Here is an 18,901-nt window from a genome sequence, read left to right as displayed (position 1 = left end):
GGAATATGTTGGATCTATATAAATGAACATTTACATAATGTTATGCAGTATTCCAAAATACATGCAAATTGCAACATTTTTGACAATCCTCACTTTAGTAAATAACCCCGATAAAAAAGTTGTACATTCTCAGGTCAGGCGAATCAAACGTACAGTAAATTTACCTGTCTTACCGAGGACACATCGTTATTTACCAAATGTGAATTGTCATTAAAGGGACACTATGGGCACCCAGACCACTTCGTCTCAGTTTCTCAGTTTGAGAAAATTCAATGATTACATTGTAGGGTTAAAACTTCCTTTAGAGGCTGTCAATCAGACCGCCACCAGAGACACTTCCAGATTGCTAGGCGACTTTTAGTCTCCTAACTGACACTGGGTGTCCTCACGGTCTGCACGAAAACATCCAGTGTCAGTTAAATCCCCATAGGAAAGACTATATTTAAAAGAAGAAAAACTACCACAACAAATTAGAGGGGCAAAGGTTTAAATATAATATCGGGAAGTATTACTTTACTGAGAGAGTAGTTGATGCATGGAATAGCCTTCCAGCTGAAGTGGTAGAGGTTAACACAGTAAAGGAGTTAAAGGACCACTATAGGCACCCAGACCACTTCAGCTTAATGAAGTGGTCTGGTTGCCAGGTCCAGCTAGGATTAACCCTTTTTTCTGTAAACAAACAAACTGCTATGTTTACTTTAGGGTTAATCCAGCCTCTAGTGGCTGTCTCATTGACAGCCGCTAGAGGCGCTTCCGCGCTTCTCACTGTGATTTTCACAGTGAGAAGACGCCAGCGTCCATAGGAAAGCATTGAGAATGCTTTCTTATGGACAGGCTGAATTTGTGCGGTTCTTGCTGCGCATGCGCATTCAGCCGATGACGGAAGAAGAGGGAGGGAGCCCGGCGCTGGAAAAGAGGTAAGCGATTAACCCCCTTCCTCCCCCCTCAGCGCCACAGGAGTGGGACCCTGAGGGTGGGGGCACCCTCAGGGGACTATAGTGGCAGGAAAACGAGTATGTTTTCCTGGCACTATAGTGGTCCTTTAAAGCATGCGTGAGATATGCATAAGGCTATCCTAACTATAAGATAAGGCCAGGGACTAATGAAAGTATTTAGAAAATTGGGCAGACTAGATGGGCCGAATGGTTCTTATCTGCCGTCACATTCTATGTTTCTATGTTTCTATTTAAGTGGCGCTCGCAATGCGTGCGCATTAACTCCCTCCCCCCCCGTCAGGTGAAGTCGGAGGAGACAGAGCGCTGACCCAGCTCCGAGGAAGATTGGCCCTGATATCGTGTAAGTGTTACAAGGGTTTTTTAAAGCTTGCAGTGGTGGAGGTTGGGGGGAATGAAGGTGAGCGAGGGTTGGGGGGAAAACTCTTGAGGACTGGGTAGGGAACCACTGCCTCACACTATAGTATCCCTTTAATTCAAAGTGGATACATTTAAATTTTAACCAAAATATATCCAAGTCAGCTACGTTCCCAGATTTGCTATTTTGACCTTAAATTTGGCACTCACTTTACATTTGCTTTGAATTCCAAACAATTCACACTTTAGTGTGTAACACAGTCTGATTAGTATGTAAGGTGTGATGAAGATCCTGTATAAATATCACCTCTGTTTGCCTCTGGCTGTTAGAACGTCTGTACAGAGCTGGTGGTTACATTGTAACAACTTGCATCTATTACAAGCTTCCCTGCTCCTAGCAGAGGGCGTGGCTAAAGAAGAGTAAATGGAAGGTTGGGCGGGGATATGCAAATAGCGGGGCTTGGGTGAAGTGTTGATACATCAGTTTGTGGGCGTGATTATAGGCAGGGTTATTGCTCATTGAGTTCCAGAAACCAAAGAGGAGGCAGATTGAAATGTGAACGGAAAGGAGCAGGAGAGACAGGCAGGGGATGAAGAGAAAGAGTAAATGAGACATTCCACCTTCTCGCTCCAAGGAGACTGGGACACCCCAGGTTACAGGAATCCAAGTTTCTAAACTAAACTCAGGATGACAGGCAGCCAGGATTCAGGGTAAGGACACAGAATTAAACAAAAAGTCCAGATCTGCACAAAGGAGACAGACATACTGAGACAGAGAGACTGCATGAGACAGACCGGGGCATCGATATCATTATAGGCAGTGAGGCACCTTCAAAGCTGCTAGGGATACAGAGAGACAGCTGAAGGCAGATGCACCAATTTGGACCTGGAGATGGACTTTTGGTCAGGCAGTTTCTGATTGGCCTCATCTAGTGCTTTAGGTAGCACCGAGTACAGAGGCAAAGATCCTGTGGATTATTTTAACCAAGACCACGAAAATAAAGGGCATTCATACAAGGTAAGGAATGAGTCAAACTGGTACCAAATCTCATAAATACCAACTTCTGCTGAGCTTTCTGTTTATTTATGCCCATTAAGTTTACTGCTGAAAAGGACTTTATACTCTGCCCAGAGCTAGATGCCTGGCATTCACACTAAAGACTTAAACTGTGGTGATGCCAGTTACTTCTCAATGTATAAAGGCAGCTTGTTAATACAAAAATGGCTTGCTTTATTTTTCTGTTTTCATTAAGTTGCTCTTGCACATTTTAACTGAATGGAATTAAAGCGTTAGTAAGGTGGCAGCTATGGTGCCAGTCTGTGCCTGTGCCCTTGCCCAGCTGGCAAAGAGTTTTGGATCACCTTGAGTAATTTTCTATCTGCTGCATCAATTTCTATTGTGTTTCTGATTCATTCCTAAATTCATGACTTGGAACTGTACTTAGCATTATAAGAAGTTACAAGAAAAGCAATTACACTCTTACCCACATGTTGGCAATTGTGCCACCTTAGCACCTTAATATTCCATATCATTATGGTAGATGTAGGGTGCAGGGAATTGTAACCCACCTAGCAGAATGCAGAAAGCGTGGTAAAGTTGCTGTCTATAACCTGTATTAGCAGATACATATAAAATAAATAAGGGTTATATGTCAATCAGTAAGTAAGCCTATTAGCCTACTTTTATTTGGGTTAATTTGTGCTAACTCCCACCTTGTAATTGATGTATACAGTTATTTTGATGAAAAACATTTTTATTGCAATGAATGCAGAAGTCATAGATGTTGGGGTGAGAGGAGGGGTAATTTGGTATTAACCCTTTTGGTGCCAAAATGTTTGTGTGCCTGTGTAAGGTAAGCAGTAACGTGCCAGTACTCAGGCACTGAGAGGGTTAAAGGATGTTGCACTATGTGACCAGTTACAGGGATATAGTTATCGCTTTAAGTAATGGTCATATAAAGGAGATATATTGCCCCCTGCAGAATTCTGCCTAATAAAAATATAATATGAGTATTAATTATTTTTTTTCTCATTTTCTGTTAGAACCAGTTTTTTTTCACAATGCTGCTGTAGGTGCAATGTACTTACATACTGCATCTTTAGCTGCATGCATTTAGACTCCATTGATCACATTACTACCAAGGACAAATAAAAAAAAAAAAAGACGTTCATCAAAAATATATTTCCTAGCATCCAATATATTTGCACTTTCTCCAGTGATCAGACAGTCTTTTGCATTGTTCCCCAACTGGAAAATGTAAGGGTTAAAGTCAAACTAGTGTTGCATGGTGCTTTAAGTATTCCAGGAGATATGTTACCTATTGTTTGATCTGTTACCCTCTCTTCTGACGTTCCCCCTGTTTTGTTACTATTTATTAGTCAATAATCAATCATATCTGGGTTCTATACATATTTAATTAACCTACTGATCAAATTAGATTTCACTTGCGTCAGTGAATTGAATACCTTGCATTAGATTATAGGCGAACAATGTATTTGGTTTCAATGTGAATTTGAAAATTGCCCTTGAGTGATCTTGGTCAAACTAATAAATCAAATGGCGTTTAACTACCCCATCATTTCTCAAAGACCTTGTCAAAAAAATTACTCTCACTGTACGCAGGAATCCAGATGCGTGATGGCACTGTTAAACCCCACAGGAAATGTAACAAAGTGAATTTGGGTATTGGGTAGATGTGAGACTAGAAGATTCTAAATGCCTTTGTCTCCTGGTCTGTTGAGGTTGGTGACATAGTCTGTCAATAATCACTATCCCTGTTTGTGTACAGCTAAATTGACAATTATTGACTGACAGACCAACAATCCATTTTAACTCCCAAGCACTGGATCACATTGTACTTTCCTTTGAAGTAAATACGTCCTGAATTATGAATATTTAGAGAGGGTTTTCCATTTTGTGGTACGATATAATATGGAAAAAAATATTACAAATTACCATGATGGGAACTCAAATGATAGCCCCAAAAAACAAGTATTGGTTTTTGAAGGACGTGATAGAGAGGACTATCGAGCCATCATGCATAATGAGATGGAGGATGAGTTTGCATAGGTGTAAAAAACTTTGAGAATTACCGACTCCTTTTAAGGCAAGTTTGCTAATTAATTTGGAGCAGATTCACTCAACAGCATCCTAAAGAGAGACAAGTGGATTACAAAAAACATAAATCTAAATAACAAAGATGTTCAAATTCTTCTGTGTTGGAGTTTTATTTTTTACACAACTCTGCTATGTTTGCCTAATTTTTTAGTGTCTTTTGTCAAAACCCCCAAAATTCTTGTTTCGTGAATAAGCCTCATTGAGTCAACTCTCCAACTTATTCATAAGCCATTTAGTCGTATTTGGTGACAAATTCCTACTCAGCGCCGCAGTGTTGTGTAGTATAAATCCTCAGGGAACTGGTTAATAAAATGGCAATAAATTATCATTTAATATTTGTTTGACCTCACTGTATGGCATTTGCAGCTCTTTAAATATAATCTCCCATTCCACTGTGCTTGGGTCACTTTAAGGGGGCAAGACAATTTAGCTTTTCTTTCATTTGTTAAAGATTTAGTTAATTATAACACTTGCCTTTTATGGCTTGTAATGTGGGTTTTAGGATTGAGTCATGATGCATCTGTATGTTGAATGTTGGGACTGTAGAGATTTTATGAATTGTTTACTTATTGGTGTTTGTGTTCTTATCTTTCATTCTGAGTGTTCCAATGCAGACAAGACATTTAGACACCAACTTCATAGCACAGATCTAATGTCTTACTTGCAGTTTTTCAACCCCCAGTTGAGTTTCGCAAGTGGAGGTCTCTGCCCTAAAAGAAATGCTTCATCATGGGTGAAAGGGGGGGGGGGAGAAATAGCATAGGATTTCTTTGTTTCTATTGTTATGGGAAGGTGGAAAATTGGGGGATGGTTCAGACTTGGTTATCATCTATTCAACCTCCTAGTAACAGCTGCTGCCTGAATACCTTATCTGAGACAGTTCCATTGGGAAAGGTTGAGAGGGGCTGGATGTGGCAGTGAACTGGAAAAAAGACCATCTCTGTAAAAACGCTTTTTGTGTGCTTCCAACGAGCATGTAAGGTTGCAGGTCTTAAGTGACACCTGTGAAAGGTGCTACTTTTTTTTTCCAGCGCACTTTATTTTTTCTTTGCAAATCTGCACATTGTAGACATACACCAGCTGTGCCCAGAAACGATAATCGCTTGAACATCAGAAAATATGGCCACCCTACTGACATTTAGATTGTTAAACCAAAGTCATTTATTTATTTTGTTTGTTTTTGTTCTGCTGTTAAGTAAACAAGGCATATTTTGCATAGTGTGGCCCTAATATTTAGGGAAGATATACTGACAAATGGACTTGCAGTTGTGGATTTGTACTAGAAATAAGAGTTTAATATTGTGGAAACAGATGGCAGGGGGTAAATGCGAAATTGCGCTGTAATTCGTTTCTGGCTAACGCTTTTTTTGTGTGTACATATGTTTCTTAGGTTTGGGAAACATCCCTTGTAAATAAAACCTTTGATTTGTTTCTTAGCAAGATAGCTTGCTAGTTTTGGTATCTCTGAAAATGTAACTAGAATAATGTTAAGTTCCAGGAGATTATTCCCTAACAAATGAGCTGTGTTGACTTGAAGAAATTCGAACAAAATGTGGGCCAAATATGCTAGTTAGAGGATAATCTTAATCTTACGATGCCTGTATTATTACTTATCTCTGTAAAGCATGCTGGGTAACGGCACTGTATTACTAATACTAAATGAGGAATCATGACATGAAGCGTTCCCTTTACATTAGAAAATGGAAAAAAGAACCAGCAGAATTTGTGAATTGTCAAGAACGTTAATTTTTAAAGCCAAAATACCTAGAAAAACATAGCTGACTTGAACAATTTAGTTCAATTTGACTATTTTGGGGCTAAAATTTAGAATTCTCTTTGAATTCACTTTGAATCCCTAATAATTTACACTTTAGTCAATACTCCTGGTAAAGATCAATGCAAAAGAGGAGAATTCGCTCCAGAATTCGTGTCATTTCTCAGTGACGCAGCGAGGAACAAATTGATGGCATTTGGAAGATGCCGGATACAGGGAGTGCAGAATTATTAGGCAAGTTGTATTTTTGAGGATTAATTTTATTATTGAACAACAACCATGTTCTCAATGAACCCAAAAAACTCATTAATATCAAAGCTGAATATTTTTGGAAGTAGTTTTTAGTTTGTTTTTAGTTTTAGCTATTTTAGGGGGATATCTGTGTGTGCAGGTGACTATTACTGTGCATAATTATTAGGCAACTTAACAAAAAACAAATATACACCCATTTCAATTATTTATTTTTACCAGTGAAACCAATATAACATCTCAACATTCACAAATATACATTTCTGACATTCAAAAACAAAACAAAAACAAATCAGTGACCAATATAGCCACCTTTCTTTGCAAGGACACTCAAAAGCCTGCCATCCATGGATTCTGTCAGTTTTGATCTGTTCACCATCAACATTGCGTGCAGCAGCAACCACAGCCTCCCAGACACTGTTCAGAGAGGTGTACTGTTTTCCCTCCTTGTAAATCCCACATTTGATGATGGACCACAGGTTCTCAATGGGGTTCAGATCAGGTGAAAAAGGAGGCCATGTCATTAGATTTTCTTCTTTTATACCCTTTCTTGCCAGCCACGCTGTGGAGTACTTGGACGCGTGTGATGGAGCATTGTCCTGCATGAAAATCATGTTTTTCTTGAAGGATGCAGACTTCTTCCTGTACCACTGCTTGAAGAAGGTGTCTTCTAGAAACTGGCAGTAGGACTGCGAGTTGAGCTTGACTCCATCCTCAACCCGAAAAGGCCCCACAAGCTCATCTTTGATGATACCAGCCCAAACCAGTACTCCACCTCCACCTTGTTGGCGTCTGAGTCGGACTGGAGCTCTCTGCCCTTTACCAATCCATCCATCTGGCCATCAAGACTCACTCTCATTTCATCAGTCCATAAAACCTTAGAAAAATCAGTCTTGAGATATTTCTTGGCCCAGTCTTGACGTTTCAGCTTGTGTGTCTTGTTCAGTGGTGGTCGTCTTTCAGCCTCTTACCTTGGCCATGTCTCTGAGTATTGCACACCTTGTGCTTTTGGGCACTCCAGTGATGTTGCAGCTCTGAAATATGGCCAAACTGGTGGCAAGTGGCATCTTGGCAGCTGCACGCTTGACTTTTCTCAGTTCATGGGCAGTTATTTTGCGCCTTGGTTTTTCCACACGCTTCTTGCGACCCTGTTGACTATTTTGAATGAAACGCTTGATTGTTCGATGATCACGCTTCAGAAGCTTTGCAATTTTAAGAGTGCTGCATCCCTCTGCAAGATATCTCACTATTTTTGACTTTTCTGAGCCTGTCAAGTCCTTCTTTTGACCCATTTTGCCAAAGGAAAGGAAGTTGCCTAATAATTATGCACACCTGATATAGGGTGTTGATGTCAGTAGACCACACCCCTTCTCATTACAGAGATGCACATCACCTAATATGCTTAATTGGTAGTAGGCTTTCTAGCCTATACAGCTTGGAGTAAGACAACATGCATAAAGAGGATGATGTGGTCAAAATACTCATTTGCCTAATAATTCTGCACTCCCTGTATGGATATCCACCTATTCCATAATTTAGTTTTTGTATAAAGGTACCTATTGAGTATAATGTGAGCAGATGCCCATGACATCAGCCATCAGTTATAGGTAGCTGACAGAGGGAGGATTTATAAGCTAATTATGTTATTTTTGTCTTTCTTTGCCTTATGAGTAAGTCAAAAGTTCAAGGAAAAACTAACATACAATATAAAGGCACATTTATAACCAACCCCCTTCACACTGTGCATCACAGGGAAATTGGGAATGTTTTCTGCCTTGGGGATAATCTGATTAATTTTGTGTATGTCTAAACATCATGGGAAATTACCATAATTCCATGGCATGTAGTGTATCATACATAACCTTTCCCTACAGATAAAACAACGATGGTTCCTGATCAGATTGCAATGACCTGCATTCCCTCTCTGCCATGGGGGGTTATGGAGTGAACTGGTGATTGTACCTGGGAGAAGTTACAATAATTGCAACTATTAGACTTCAAAAAAAAGATTGTTTTGCCTCCATTTTGCTCAGCTATTTTAGCATATAATTTGCAATGTTCTTATCATTTTTACATTTGTGGGTTGAATAACTGCTAAATCACAGTTAGCATTTAGATTGTGAAACAATGCTGGACACAGCATGTTTGTCTAGAATAAAACTACTTTGTTTTTCTATGATAGATGGCCAGACATTATACAGACTTTGGTTAGGCATCCCATTATCCGACCAGGTGTTGTTTAACTATAACCCAAATGATCTTCAGACAGTAACAGCTGGAGAGATTGAGTTAGCTAAATGTCCACTTAGATGAAAAACAGGCAGGAGTCAAAAGTCAAGTCGCAGGGTAAGGATCCTCTGAAAAAAATATCTAAGGTTTCTCTTGTGTGCTAAGTATTTAAAGTATGCTCACCCCCACTATTTCTGGTATAGAGGTCACATTCTGCCCCACAATTAACCTGAAAACACAGCACAGGATCATCTTAACAGGTGCTCCTGCTAATATAGTTGCACTCTGCTAGTCTCCTTCAAAACAATGTCACGCAACGTCCATCAAAAAAATTGTTCCCATTTATAAGACTGTGCTACTAGCGCTCCACTGGGGAACGTCTCTCTTTTTACAACTTTGCCGCATAAAAACCAGACCTTGCATTTGCCAGTAACACTGAAGAAGAAAATCTGGAGGATGTGGATCAGGCCAGCAGAAGATCTGAACCATGTAAAAAATCTTTCCTAAAACATAAATCATCTAATCTTAATGTCACAAACAGTCTATATTTTACAGCTGTCCTATTCATGCGCATAATAATGACAAATGGACATTCTTTTCCCATGATCCTCTGCCACCGTGAAATTGTATCACTGTGCATGGTAACTGGTTTCGTTGAGTTTACCAGTGTTCCCACTTGGATTCAGTGGTGACTCAGCTTGTATTTACTGACCTAATGTAATTTGGGAAAATGAGCCAAGCATTTACACGGACACATTTTTTGTGCCAGAGGATCCATGGGAGATGTACCGTATCTTTCCATGTATAAGACTATGCTTTTTTCTAACTTTTTTTTGTCTAAAATTGGGGATTGTCTTATACACGGAATGTTACTGCAAGGGTTAAAAAAAACGAAACACTTGTGCCCGGGGCCGGACAGCCAACCAAGCTAGTCGCATGTGGCTGGAGCTCCATCAAAAATCTAATTATTAAGCAGAGTTCTTACGGGACTTACTCAGCGCAATTTGGGCAGAAAACTTGGCTACTCGCTGACAGAACACTCAGCTGACTGTTGGGTTCACTACTGCTAGGTTCCTACAGGCGTAGGCTGTGTTGTACACCTCTGCGACCTGCTGACATACTTGAAGCAAAGGAGGCGCTTCTCCATGAATTTGATTGATTGTGTGTGCGGATCTGGGAGATCTTGCGCAACCGCATGCTTCCTCGCATCACTCTAGACCACGCCAACACCTCATGGCTCTGGACTACAGATAGATGCCACAGGGTGAGGCCTTGCTTGGACATCCCCCATAGGGTACTGTGGGCAGAGGGCATCATTGCCACCAATAGCAGGATGGCGGTCCAGAAAACCAGGGTCCAGATGTGGCTGGTCCTAAGGGAGCAGCCTACCGAAGCTTGAGGGGACAAGGGACCGGTGGGGACTTCAGTGCTATAGATGTTTAAAATATGTATTTCTTAATTTTGGGGTCGTCCTATACATGGGGGTGTCTTAGAGACGGAAAGAATACGGTAAGTTGGTTTGAATAAAATTTGTGTATTATGTTAGTGTGAATTGACTTAGATTACTGCCCCCCTTGATATTTATGTTTATCTACGTTTAAAATTCCAAAAAGCTTTATCCCCACACTTCTGGTGAAGTCCTCTGCATTGATGACTCATAGAGAAGCATTGCAGACAGAGGGCATATAAAATACAATTGCTGTGCTCCACCATTTGGATGCTTCTTATAGGGAAGCACTGAAGATAATTTAGACTTCTCTGTGATGACTTTTCATGTTAAAAATTTTTCATGAGGAAGAGCCACCAAAGACTGTCAGACTGTCCATCCCTTTTCTTAAAAAAAAAGTTCAGGGTGAGACAAAAATCAGGAATAAATCAGGAACCGCTGAAGTACGGTAGCTGTTAGTCCTTTAGGACATGCAATTTATTCATGATTTTTCATGTTTAAAAAAGTATGATATGTAATAACTCCTATGTGCTTAATTAAAAATTATCTTATCTTAGATGTCATGGTCTTTTAAAAAAAAATTTTAATTAAAAGAAAATTACGTCGATTTAGATTGTAACCTTGTTTGGCAAGGCCTTCTTAACCTACTGTTCCCAAATGTCATATGTGCTTTGTGTTAAATCTGTTTTTACTGATAACAGGTCAGGAAACAGTTTTCCAATGCAGGGGGTGCAGTAGACATGCAATAAACGGTATATGTAGAAGTGAAAGTTTAGCAGTGTTAAAGTAACATTTGCCTACGCAGACGCTTACGATTTGATAGAGCAGTTATGGCAATTGCCCACAAAATAAACTGGTTGTCCCCGTAGGAGAAGCCTATGGTGCAGTTAGCATGGGACATGGTTACCGCGGTTAATGTGGGTTATTCATATTGGTAATGAGTATAGTCGTTTATAAGTGTCGTGGCTGCCTATGATTGTGATATGTAGCTTGGGGTTGGTTGTTCGTCTGCAGCTTTGCATCCGTTTCCAGGGATTGTGTAGGGTGGGAGGTGTGGGTCCACTTCCGTGGAGTATGTCGGAGAGCTCCCATCAGGGGTTATTGGTCTGGTTCTGTGTCAGGGTAGTGGGCCGGGCCGTGGTTGGAGGGTCAGTTGTGAAAAGGTGGATGGGAAAGGGAGAGAGGGGGAGAAGAAGAGAAAGAGAAGACGAAGAAGAAAAAAAAAATAGGATCCCTCCGTGCCCTGAGGGCTCCCTCTGGGGTATCTCTCTGGGTGTCCCCTGTCTGCCCTCCGGCTGTTCAAGTAGTAGCCAGGAGATGTACGAATTTGTTTGAGGAGATATGTCTCAGCCAGTGGAACCATCTGTTCGTGTATCTTTCGCCAAGTTCGTCATATGTGTTTTGTTAGAATTAAATGTTTGTCTTGTATACCTGTTGTATAGTAGGGCTATGACACATGTTTGCGCTATATAAAAAATTGTAATGTACACATTCTCATATGAGTAGCATAACTAAGAAACACGCACAAAGATTGATCAGAGTCTCATTCTACACTGGGATGGTCTGGCAATGAGTGCTTACCCAAGGAGTTGATCTGTGGAGTTAGTGTACATTTTTGTCACTTTTGCGGTTATGCCCCATTTTCATCTGTTGCTTCTTCCCTCCAGGGAATATCAAAACACATGTGCAGCATTGGTACAGTATCCCCCTCTTGCTCTCCAGGCATGTCCCATTTCACGCATCAATGCTGGCGTTTTGTCAATATTTGCACCACATGGGCACTGTTAAACCTTCCAGTGCCTGTGGTCTTGTGAATTATCGTTCACGCTGAATGCACAAGTTTCCTGATTCCCACATTAAACAGCAGCAGAGCTTAATTTAACTCCAGAGGTCAGAAGCCATATATCTCCATCCGGCCATGTGCAAATAAATGAGCCTTAGACACTGACAGGAGATAGGATAGCACTGGAGATAAGAATAAATTGTTTTTAGTGAGTACTGAGATGCATGAGCGACTAATCAACTAAATGGTGATATACGGCAATATGACAATGAAATTGCAACATTAAGGACAAAACAGCAGTGTTAAAAAATACCAGTCTAAGCTATACTTCTTGTATGTCTTCCCCAATCCTTTGTCATTTGAAGGACATACGTCTGTTAAAGTGCTACTGGATTAAAAACACATATTGCACAAAATTCCATCACCATGGAAACCATTGGAGATTCCCTATAGGAACTGAAAACTGAATTTTTGGCAGAAATGTTGAAATTTACTTTCAGGGTTATTCACTCAAGTGAGAATTGTCTGATTTATAAAGTGACGTTTAAATTTAAGGTCAGAGTATCTGTACTGGAAGCATAGCTGACTGGGAGAAATTTTACAGTTTAGCTAGTTCGTCAAAACGTTTAAAATTAATTTTGAATTCCTGACAGTTCTTACTTTGCTGAATAACCCTGCTTGAATTCCTCACAGAACACATTTTAGCGTGTAGCTTGTGTGGATGGAATGGTGTAATGACTGTTTTTAAATGTACCATAGGTAAGGTAGGTAGAGCTGATAATGGTATAGTAGACATGAAGCAGTATCTATTTGCAGTGCAGTGTAGTGGGTTACTACATTACACATACAGGGCTATTCTAAAAAGTGAGAATTCAAAGTTTCCCATTTAAGGCCTTGTAGCCGAACTGGAAGCATATCCCATTTAGAAAACTTTTCTTGTTTGATTATTTTGGCCTTTAATTTTAAATCCACTTTGAAGTCTCAAGTTTTCTAAATACAAATCGTATAACCTAGCTTTACAGATGTGTTGAACATCAGTAACATGGTTGATCATATATGAAAAACAAATGCCCAACCATATGGAACATAAATACCCTCAGAGTACAATCTAGTTGTCTGTCAATCTTCATTTCCATATGTTCCATACCAGGAATATGCAACCACTAATATGACAGCTGTTCTGCTACTTCTCCCATCCTTCTGCAACTGGCTGAATGTGGGTTCTAACCCTGGAATATTAGTGAATGCGCCCAAATAATCTATATTTTTGATTTATTCCGTTTATTTTTATTTATAAACAGCAGAATCATTTTATATTCAGAACAGGAGGTTTATTTATGCTATTTGACATTACTACGTACAACATTATAAAATATATGTATATGTGGGGAAATTACGTGTATAATTGTACGCTTTGCTCTGCAGTGTGTTTATAAATACGTACTTTTAACGTTTCAAAGTCATCTAATTAACAGTTTCCAATATAGCATTTGCGTAGCATAAACAACTATTTGGTTTGAGAATGTTTTTTTTTTTTTTTTTTAAAGGTGGTTTGAATTGTAAAAACAAATATTTGTTAACTAGACAAATATAAAACTACTAACTAGGTTATTCAAGTAAGTGTTAATTGTTGGGAATGCAAAGTGTATTTTAGCCCAAGTGAAATTAGAATATTTTATCCTAAGATTTACTTTGAAAGCCTAACAATCCACATTTCTATGTATACATTATGTACGAATAGGTTTTCATACAATAAGTCAGTTAATGGCTCAGTCTGTTATTGCGGTCAATTTAAATATAAAACCAATATATTTATATATACTATTTAACCTTTTTCCAGGGAAATCATTGTTCTGTACCAGACGTCAAAGGATCTGTTTACTTCTCTGAATTGTAGCAAACTGAACTCTATATGATAAAACTCAGGCTGCATCAGCCTAACTGTTACTATATCTGAATTGAAGAATTCTCCAAATCAGATCTTTTGCTGACATTAAGCCATTTGTATTTCAACTTGCTACTATTTGGAGTTTCATGCAGTCACAGTGATTGATAGTTGTCCCCTGTATAACCAGGCATCAGTTTTTAAACTAACACTCTAAACACCAAAACCACTTCAGCCCATTGCAGTAGCTATGATGCCAGGAGGGTGTTGGCACCATCCCAGCATAGTCTGTCAAATATATAGTACAGTTTGAGACGTACCTGAGTCCCCCGCCCAGCTACCACTGTGCATCCAGTCTTCTCAAGCAGAAGAAGCTGTACTCTCTCACCCTTTTATTGGCTGAGAGTGTCTTCTGAGCACTCTCAGCCAATTAATGAATTAAACAAGTCATGACAGCAGGCTTCTTCAGCTAGTGAAGGTTGGAAGCAGCTTGGGTGCCCAACGAGACCAAGATATGTGTCAAACCATGCTGAAATAATTGCACATGGGAACTCACAGCACAATGAACACTCTGCCTAGCCATCGTAGGAGTGCATTGACAGTACCTCCATAAAAATATTTTTAATTATCTTTACTCATCCTTGAATAAACTGATTGTTGTCTAACAAAGCATGTTTACTAGGAACTTTGTTCCAAGACTTGAAAGGCCTAAAGGTAGATCACCTTGGGATGTATATTTTACGAACATATATTGATTTACAAAAGGAAGATTTAGGTTCACCCTGTAAGCCTAAGGATTACATCAGCAAGTTTCCCAGTAAATGCTCACAGCTGGTCACAGCTAATTTAACGAGTCATTACTTTGTATCTCTTCCTCCCACCTCCAGACCTTGAAGGGTCTAATAATTAAACAATAAATTCCTAAACTCAACTCAGCAGCTACTAAACTAACAGCAAACCTCACTTGCATTGGTTAAAATTAGTAAGAGAAGGCAATTGAGGCTTGAGGCTCTGTGATCAGAGATTAGGTACAGGGTGGAGGCTCAAGATCACAATGTAACGTTTGCTTACACGGTTTATTTACTGAACTGAGAAATATTGTGAAATACAATTTAAATGGCAACATTTAGGCAAAAATAAGCAAACTATGACTGTAGCGGAGTTGAAGATAAATATTTTTTTCTCTAAGTTATTATTTGCGTTTATGTAGCACCAACATGCTGAGCAGCATTGTACAATTATAGAATGGCGATATTTGATAAATTACATACAGAGACAAGAGCAAGGAAGGTTATCACAATCTGTGAGTTTACAATCAGTTATATTAGCCTACATAAGGCCACTTTTATTTAAATGTTCTACAATTTGACACTTATATGTGCTTTATTGGCAAATGACAAATACATTTTACATTTTATACAAAAAAAAAAAAAAATTCTCCAATGTAGCTATATTTCCAAATTTAATATTTTGCCTAATATTTGTAGTTCCTTTGTAAATATCCAACAATTTGTGTTAGTGGGGTTTTATTCACTGTGAGCTAGGGTTACCTTGATCCACCATATTTTCCTGGACTAACATAAATGTATCATGCCCATTGGGTAGCCTATTGATGGTGCTGTTGTGTGGTATATATCATTCTTATGCTGCATGATTCCTTTGTTTATGGATTATATTTGCTGTTAGAATTCAGCTGCAAGGCAGCAATTGTGTTGTGCTACACAACACTATCTAGAGGCGATCTCTGTCTAGAATAGCATGATGGATTTGGTAACCCTATGACCTGTGGTGAGATGGCAAGTGGATTCCAACATTTTTAATTTGCTTTATTTGTGGATTATTTATTTTTCTGCATTTTGCAATTTGGATGTCGTCTTCACAAGTTGCTGTTTTGCAATGAAAACTTTCTATTTTATTAAGTGTTCTTGCATAGCAAGTCCACTTAATGTTATCTCACATATATTATTATTATTATTATAGCCAAAGTTACCACCCTAACTCCTCCCACAGTTTTTACACTACATAGACAGTAATATACCAAAACGTGCGGATTGTTCCCGATTGGTGTGCTATTACTTTGTGGAATGTTTCGCCGAATGGTTCACGGAATATCGTCGATCTTGTGGCGAAATTGGTCCCATAGGAATGAATGGCAAAATGTTCAAACCTAGAGTGGGAGCTGGCAAAAGCTGAAAAATCAGGACATGATTTCTAAACTGCCATCACTCCCTCATTTTCAAGGCCACCTACACAAATCTTATATCAAAACGTTCAGCTATCCCTGCTGCCACTAGAAATGTCCACGGCTAAGCCATAGTCCTGATAGTTTTCACAAAATTACCATTTGTTTGCAACTCATGCCGTCCATTGACATTCATTGAAACTCCACTCTAGACAGCTCAAACTTAAAGGGCAATTTCTAAACTGCGACTGTGCCTTCATTGTTAATATTTCAGAGACATACTATGCATCAAAATGTAGGTCTGGGTCTTGTGATTCTCACAATATAAAGTACTTCGATGTAGGATGTATAGTTTTGAAAATACGACCATTTGAAGATGGCAACCGCCAAAATACTCTGACCTGTGCCAGGCTGCAGCAGCAAGTGATGTCATAGACAGGGCCTTTTGCACCTGCTAATGTTTTTATAACTGTATGTTTTAATGTAACTAGCTTTTTTAATCAAAAGCTAAATTTTATTAGGCACAAGGGAACTGTAGCATTAGGAATCCAGGTTTCTAACGAGATTCCTTTAACTTTGTGAGACAGGCTTTCGTAAGCATCCTAAGGGCATCTTTCATAATGCCTCCCTACCTGTTGTGAAATCTCACACTGTTTGATACATGACCTTGTTCTATGTTCATTGCTGCCTTATTATGTACGTGCCAAGAATTTCTGAATTATCTTTCTGTATGGAAATTTTAGCACCTCTACTGAGTAGCTTTGCTACGATATCACAGCTATTTCCACAGCAAGTTATTTTCCCGTGCACATTTGAAATATAATTTCTTATTCTGCCACTTCTTTCTGTTAGAGAAAAATGCCTTAACTTGGCATCTTGCTAATTGAATTGCTTAGTATTTCGGAATATTGCCATGCCATTTCCTACTCTACCAAAATAAACAACCTTCATTATTTCTTAATAACCGATTAGCACATCATTGCTGAATTGCCATTCAAATTTCTGTATGCTGTGCCAGATTAAGGGTATAAGTCCCCCCTTGGTTTACACTTCCATCATTTTTCCCATATCCTTCTAAGTAGCAATTCTAGCCTCTCACTCAGAAGATACCCCCGGCACCATTGAAAATATGCTGCATTGGCATCTTGTGTCTCAATGAATATGTATCAGCTTTAAGAGCAAAATCTACAGTGGGCATAAAAATACAGCCGTATATGAGAATAAAATGAACTGTTTAAATGCCGGAGGCTATGCAGTGCATCCCTATGCAGATAATTAAAAGTCGAGAGTTTCTGTTCATTCCTGTTCTTTTAATGATGGTTATAGACTTTTATTTCAATGTTATCCAGGCACAACTAGCTCGTCTATATAAATAAGTGCCATTAATGCCCACTAAGTCATGCATTACTAAACTTAATACAAATATTTCAGAAGAAACTGTGCAGTGTAAAACAATTCGATTTTTTTTATCTTATCCTTTCCAGAATACATAATTTTGTGCGTGTGCGCATGGTGTGGGGGGGGGGGGGGGGCACGGGGGGTTATCCCTCTTTCTAAATCCTTAACCCCTAAATGTAATTCTATCAACCCTGTGTATAGGTAATGTAAGGGCCAGTGCCAGCATTGTACATCTTGTTTTTTTGTTACCGATAGAGTAATAAAAAGAAAAATGTTCTTATATCTTATGCCATTTTTGAGTTTTAATTATTATTATGCAGATCGCACAAGCATATTCCATAGCTCTATATTTAAGACACAGATTGCGATGAGAGAATTAAATATTAGTTAAAAATAAGTGTAGGATTATCTATTAGGCTACAGAGCTCCGGCTCTGCGTGTGAGGTGGTCCTTCTCAAGCCGGCAAAGAGATCATAAACTCTCCCTGCTTATCCCTGTGCCCCCTTACTTTTCTCTGAGGGAGCGTTGTGGTCTGTACCAATATCAGGTTCCCCGCATGAGAACTCTTAAAGTGGTCTGTACCTGATATTGGTGCGGACGTTGCAGCTCCCCAAATGGACCACCAGGGATCCAGCTTACCCTCCACTGGACCACCACAGAAGGTAAGGAAGAAGGGGGGCAGGGGGAGGGCATACACAAACACAACTGTCAGACTCCCCTACAATACACACACAATTCTGCCACTGCACGCACAACACTTAGTCAGCACTCACACACTCAGCCTCCTCGCCATACTGCCCTCCTCCACACACACTAAGCCACTACACACACTCTCAAACATTCAGTCAACACACACCAATCACAGAAACATAGCCCAGAGCTCTAGGAGGGCACCCCAATCTGTCCTGGACAAAAGAGGAAGCTGTGGGCAATTGAAAGCATTTTGATTTTAGATAATTTTGTAGTAAGTAGTAGCATATTCCCCATTTTCCCTGTGGTATGAAAGACTATTAATACCCTCTCATATCTCTAATGGCAGACTACATATAATTCAATCTAAAACTAAAACTGACTCATAAACATTTCTGTTAGAAAATCTGTGAACTTGTAGACTTTTTTTTATAAAGACATGTCAATAGAAAAGCGGTACAATTTGAGGGGAAAAGTCCTAAAAACAGGAATCAGCAGGAACCTTATAAAGGTTTCCATAGTGATGACTCCACCTTTAGAATGGTGCAATACAATCACTTTCTATATATCACCTCTTATGTGTGCAGGCTCCCCCTTACATAATCCCCTCCTGCTTCCTGCACAAAGAGCTAGGGGTCTGGAGATACCTCACACCTTCTATAATTTAACGGCCTCGTTACCATCTGTCTGAAATAAGGGAAAGAAAGGAGAGCTGAAGGTAGAGGAAAAGAAACAGACAGATGATGGGGGAGGGAAGAAGTAGAAGTATTTATGGAGTTAGTTGATAGTGAAATATACTGGGTACGCATGTCGTTTTACTGGGTTAACTAATTTAG

General features: G+C 39.4%; 1 protein-coding gene across 2 annotated transcripts in view; it reads left to right on the top strand.

Annotated features, from left to right (window-relative positions):
• The first annotated feature begins 1,851 nt into the window (after nt 1-1,851).
• PLXNB1 (plexin B1) overlaps nt 1,852-18,901 on the top strand; it is a 199,614-nt gene continuing 182,564 nt past the window's right edge. For both annotated transcript variants that reach the window (XM_063426751.1, XM_063426749.1), the window contains exon 1: nt 1,852-2,328. The gene's annotated coding sequence lies outside the window, so the exon portion shown is untranslated. The remainder of the gene's footprint in view (nt 2,329-18,901) is intronic.

This window comes from Pelobates fuscus, chromosome 7 (genome assembly GCF_036172605.1).
Source record: "Pelobates fuscus isolate aPelFus1 chromosome 7, aPelFus1.pri, whole genome shotgun sequence".
Classification (NCBI taxonomy): domain Eukaryota; kingdom Metazoa; phylum Chordata; class Amphibia; order Anura; family Pelobatidae; genus Pelobates; species Pelobates fuscus.
This window is presented reverse-complemented; position numbering and strand designations above follow the sequence as displayed.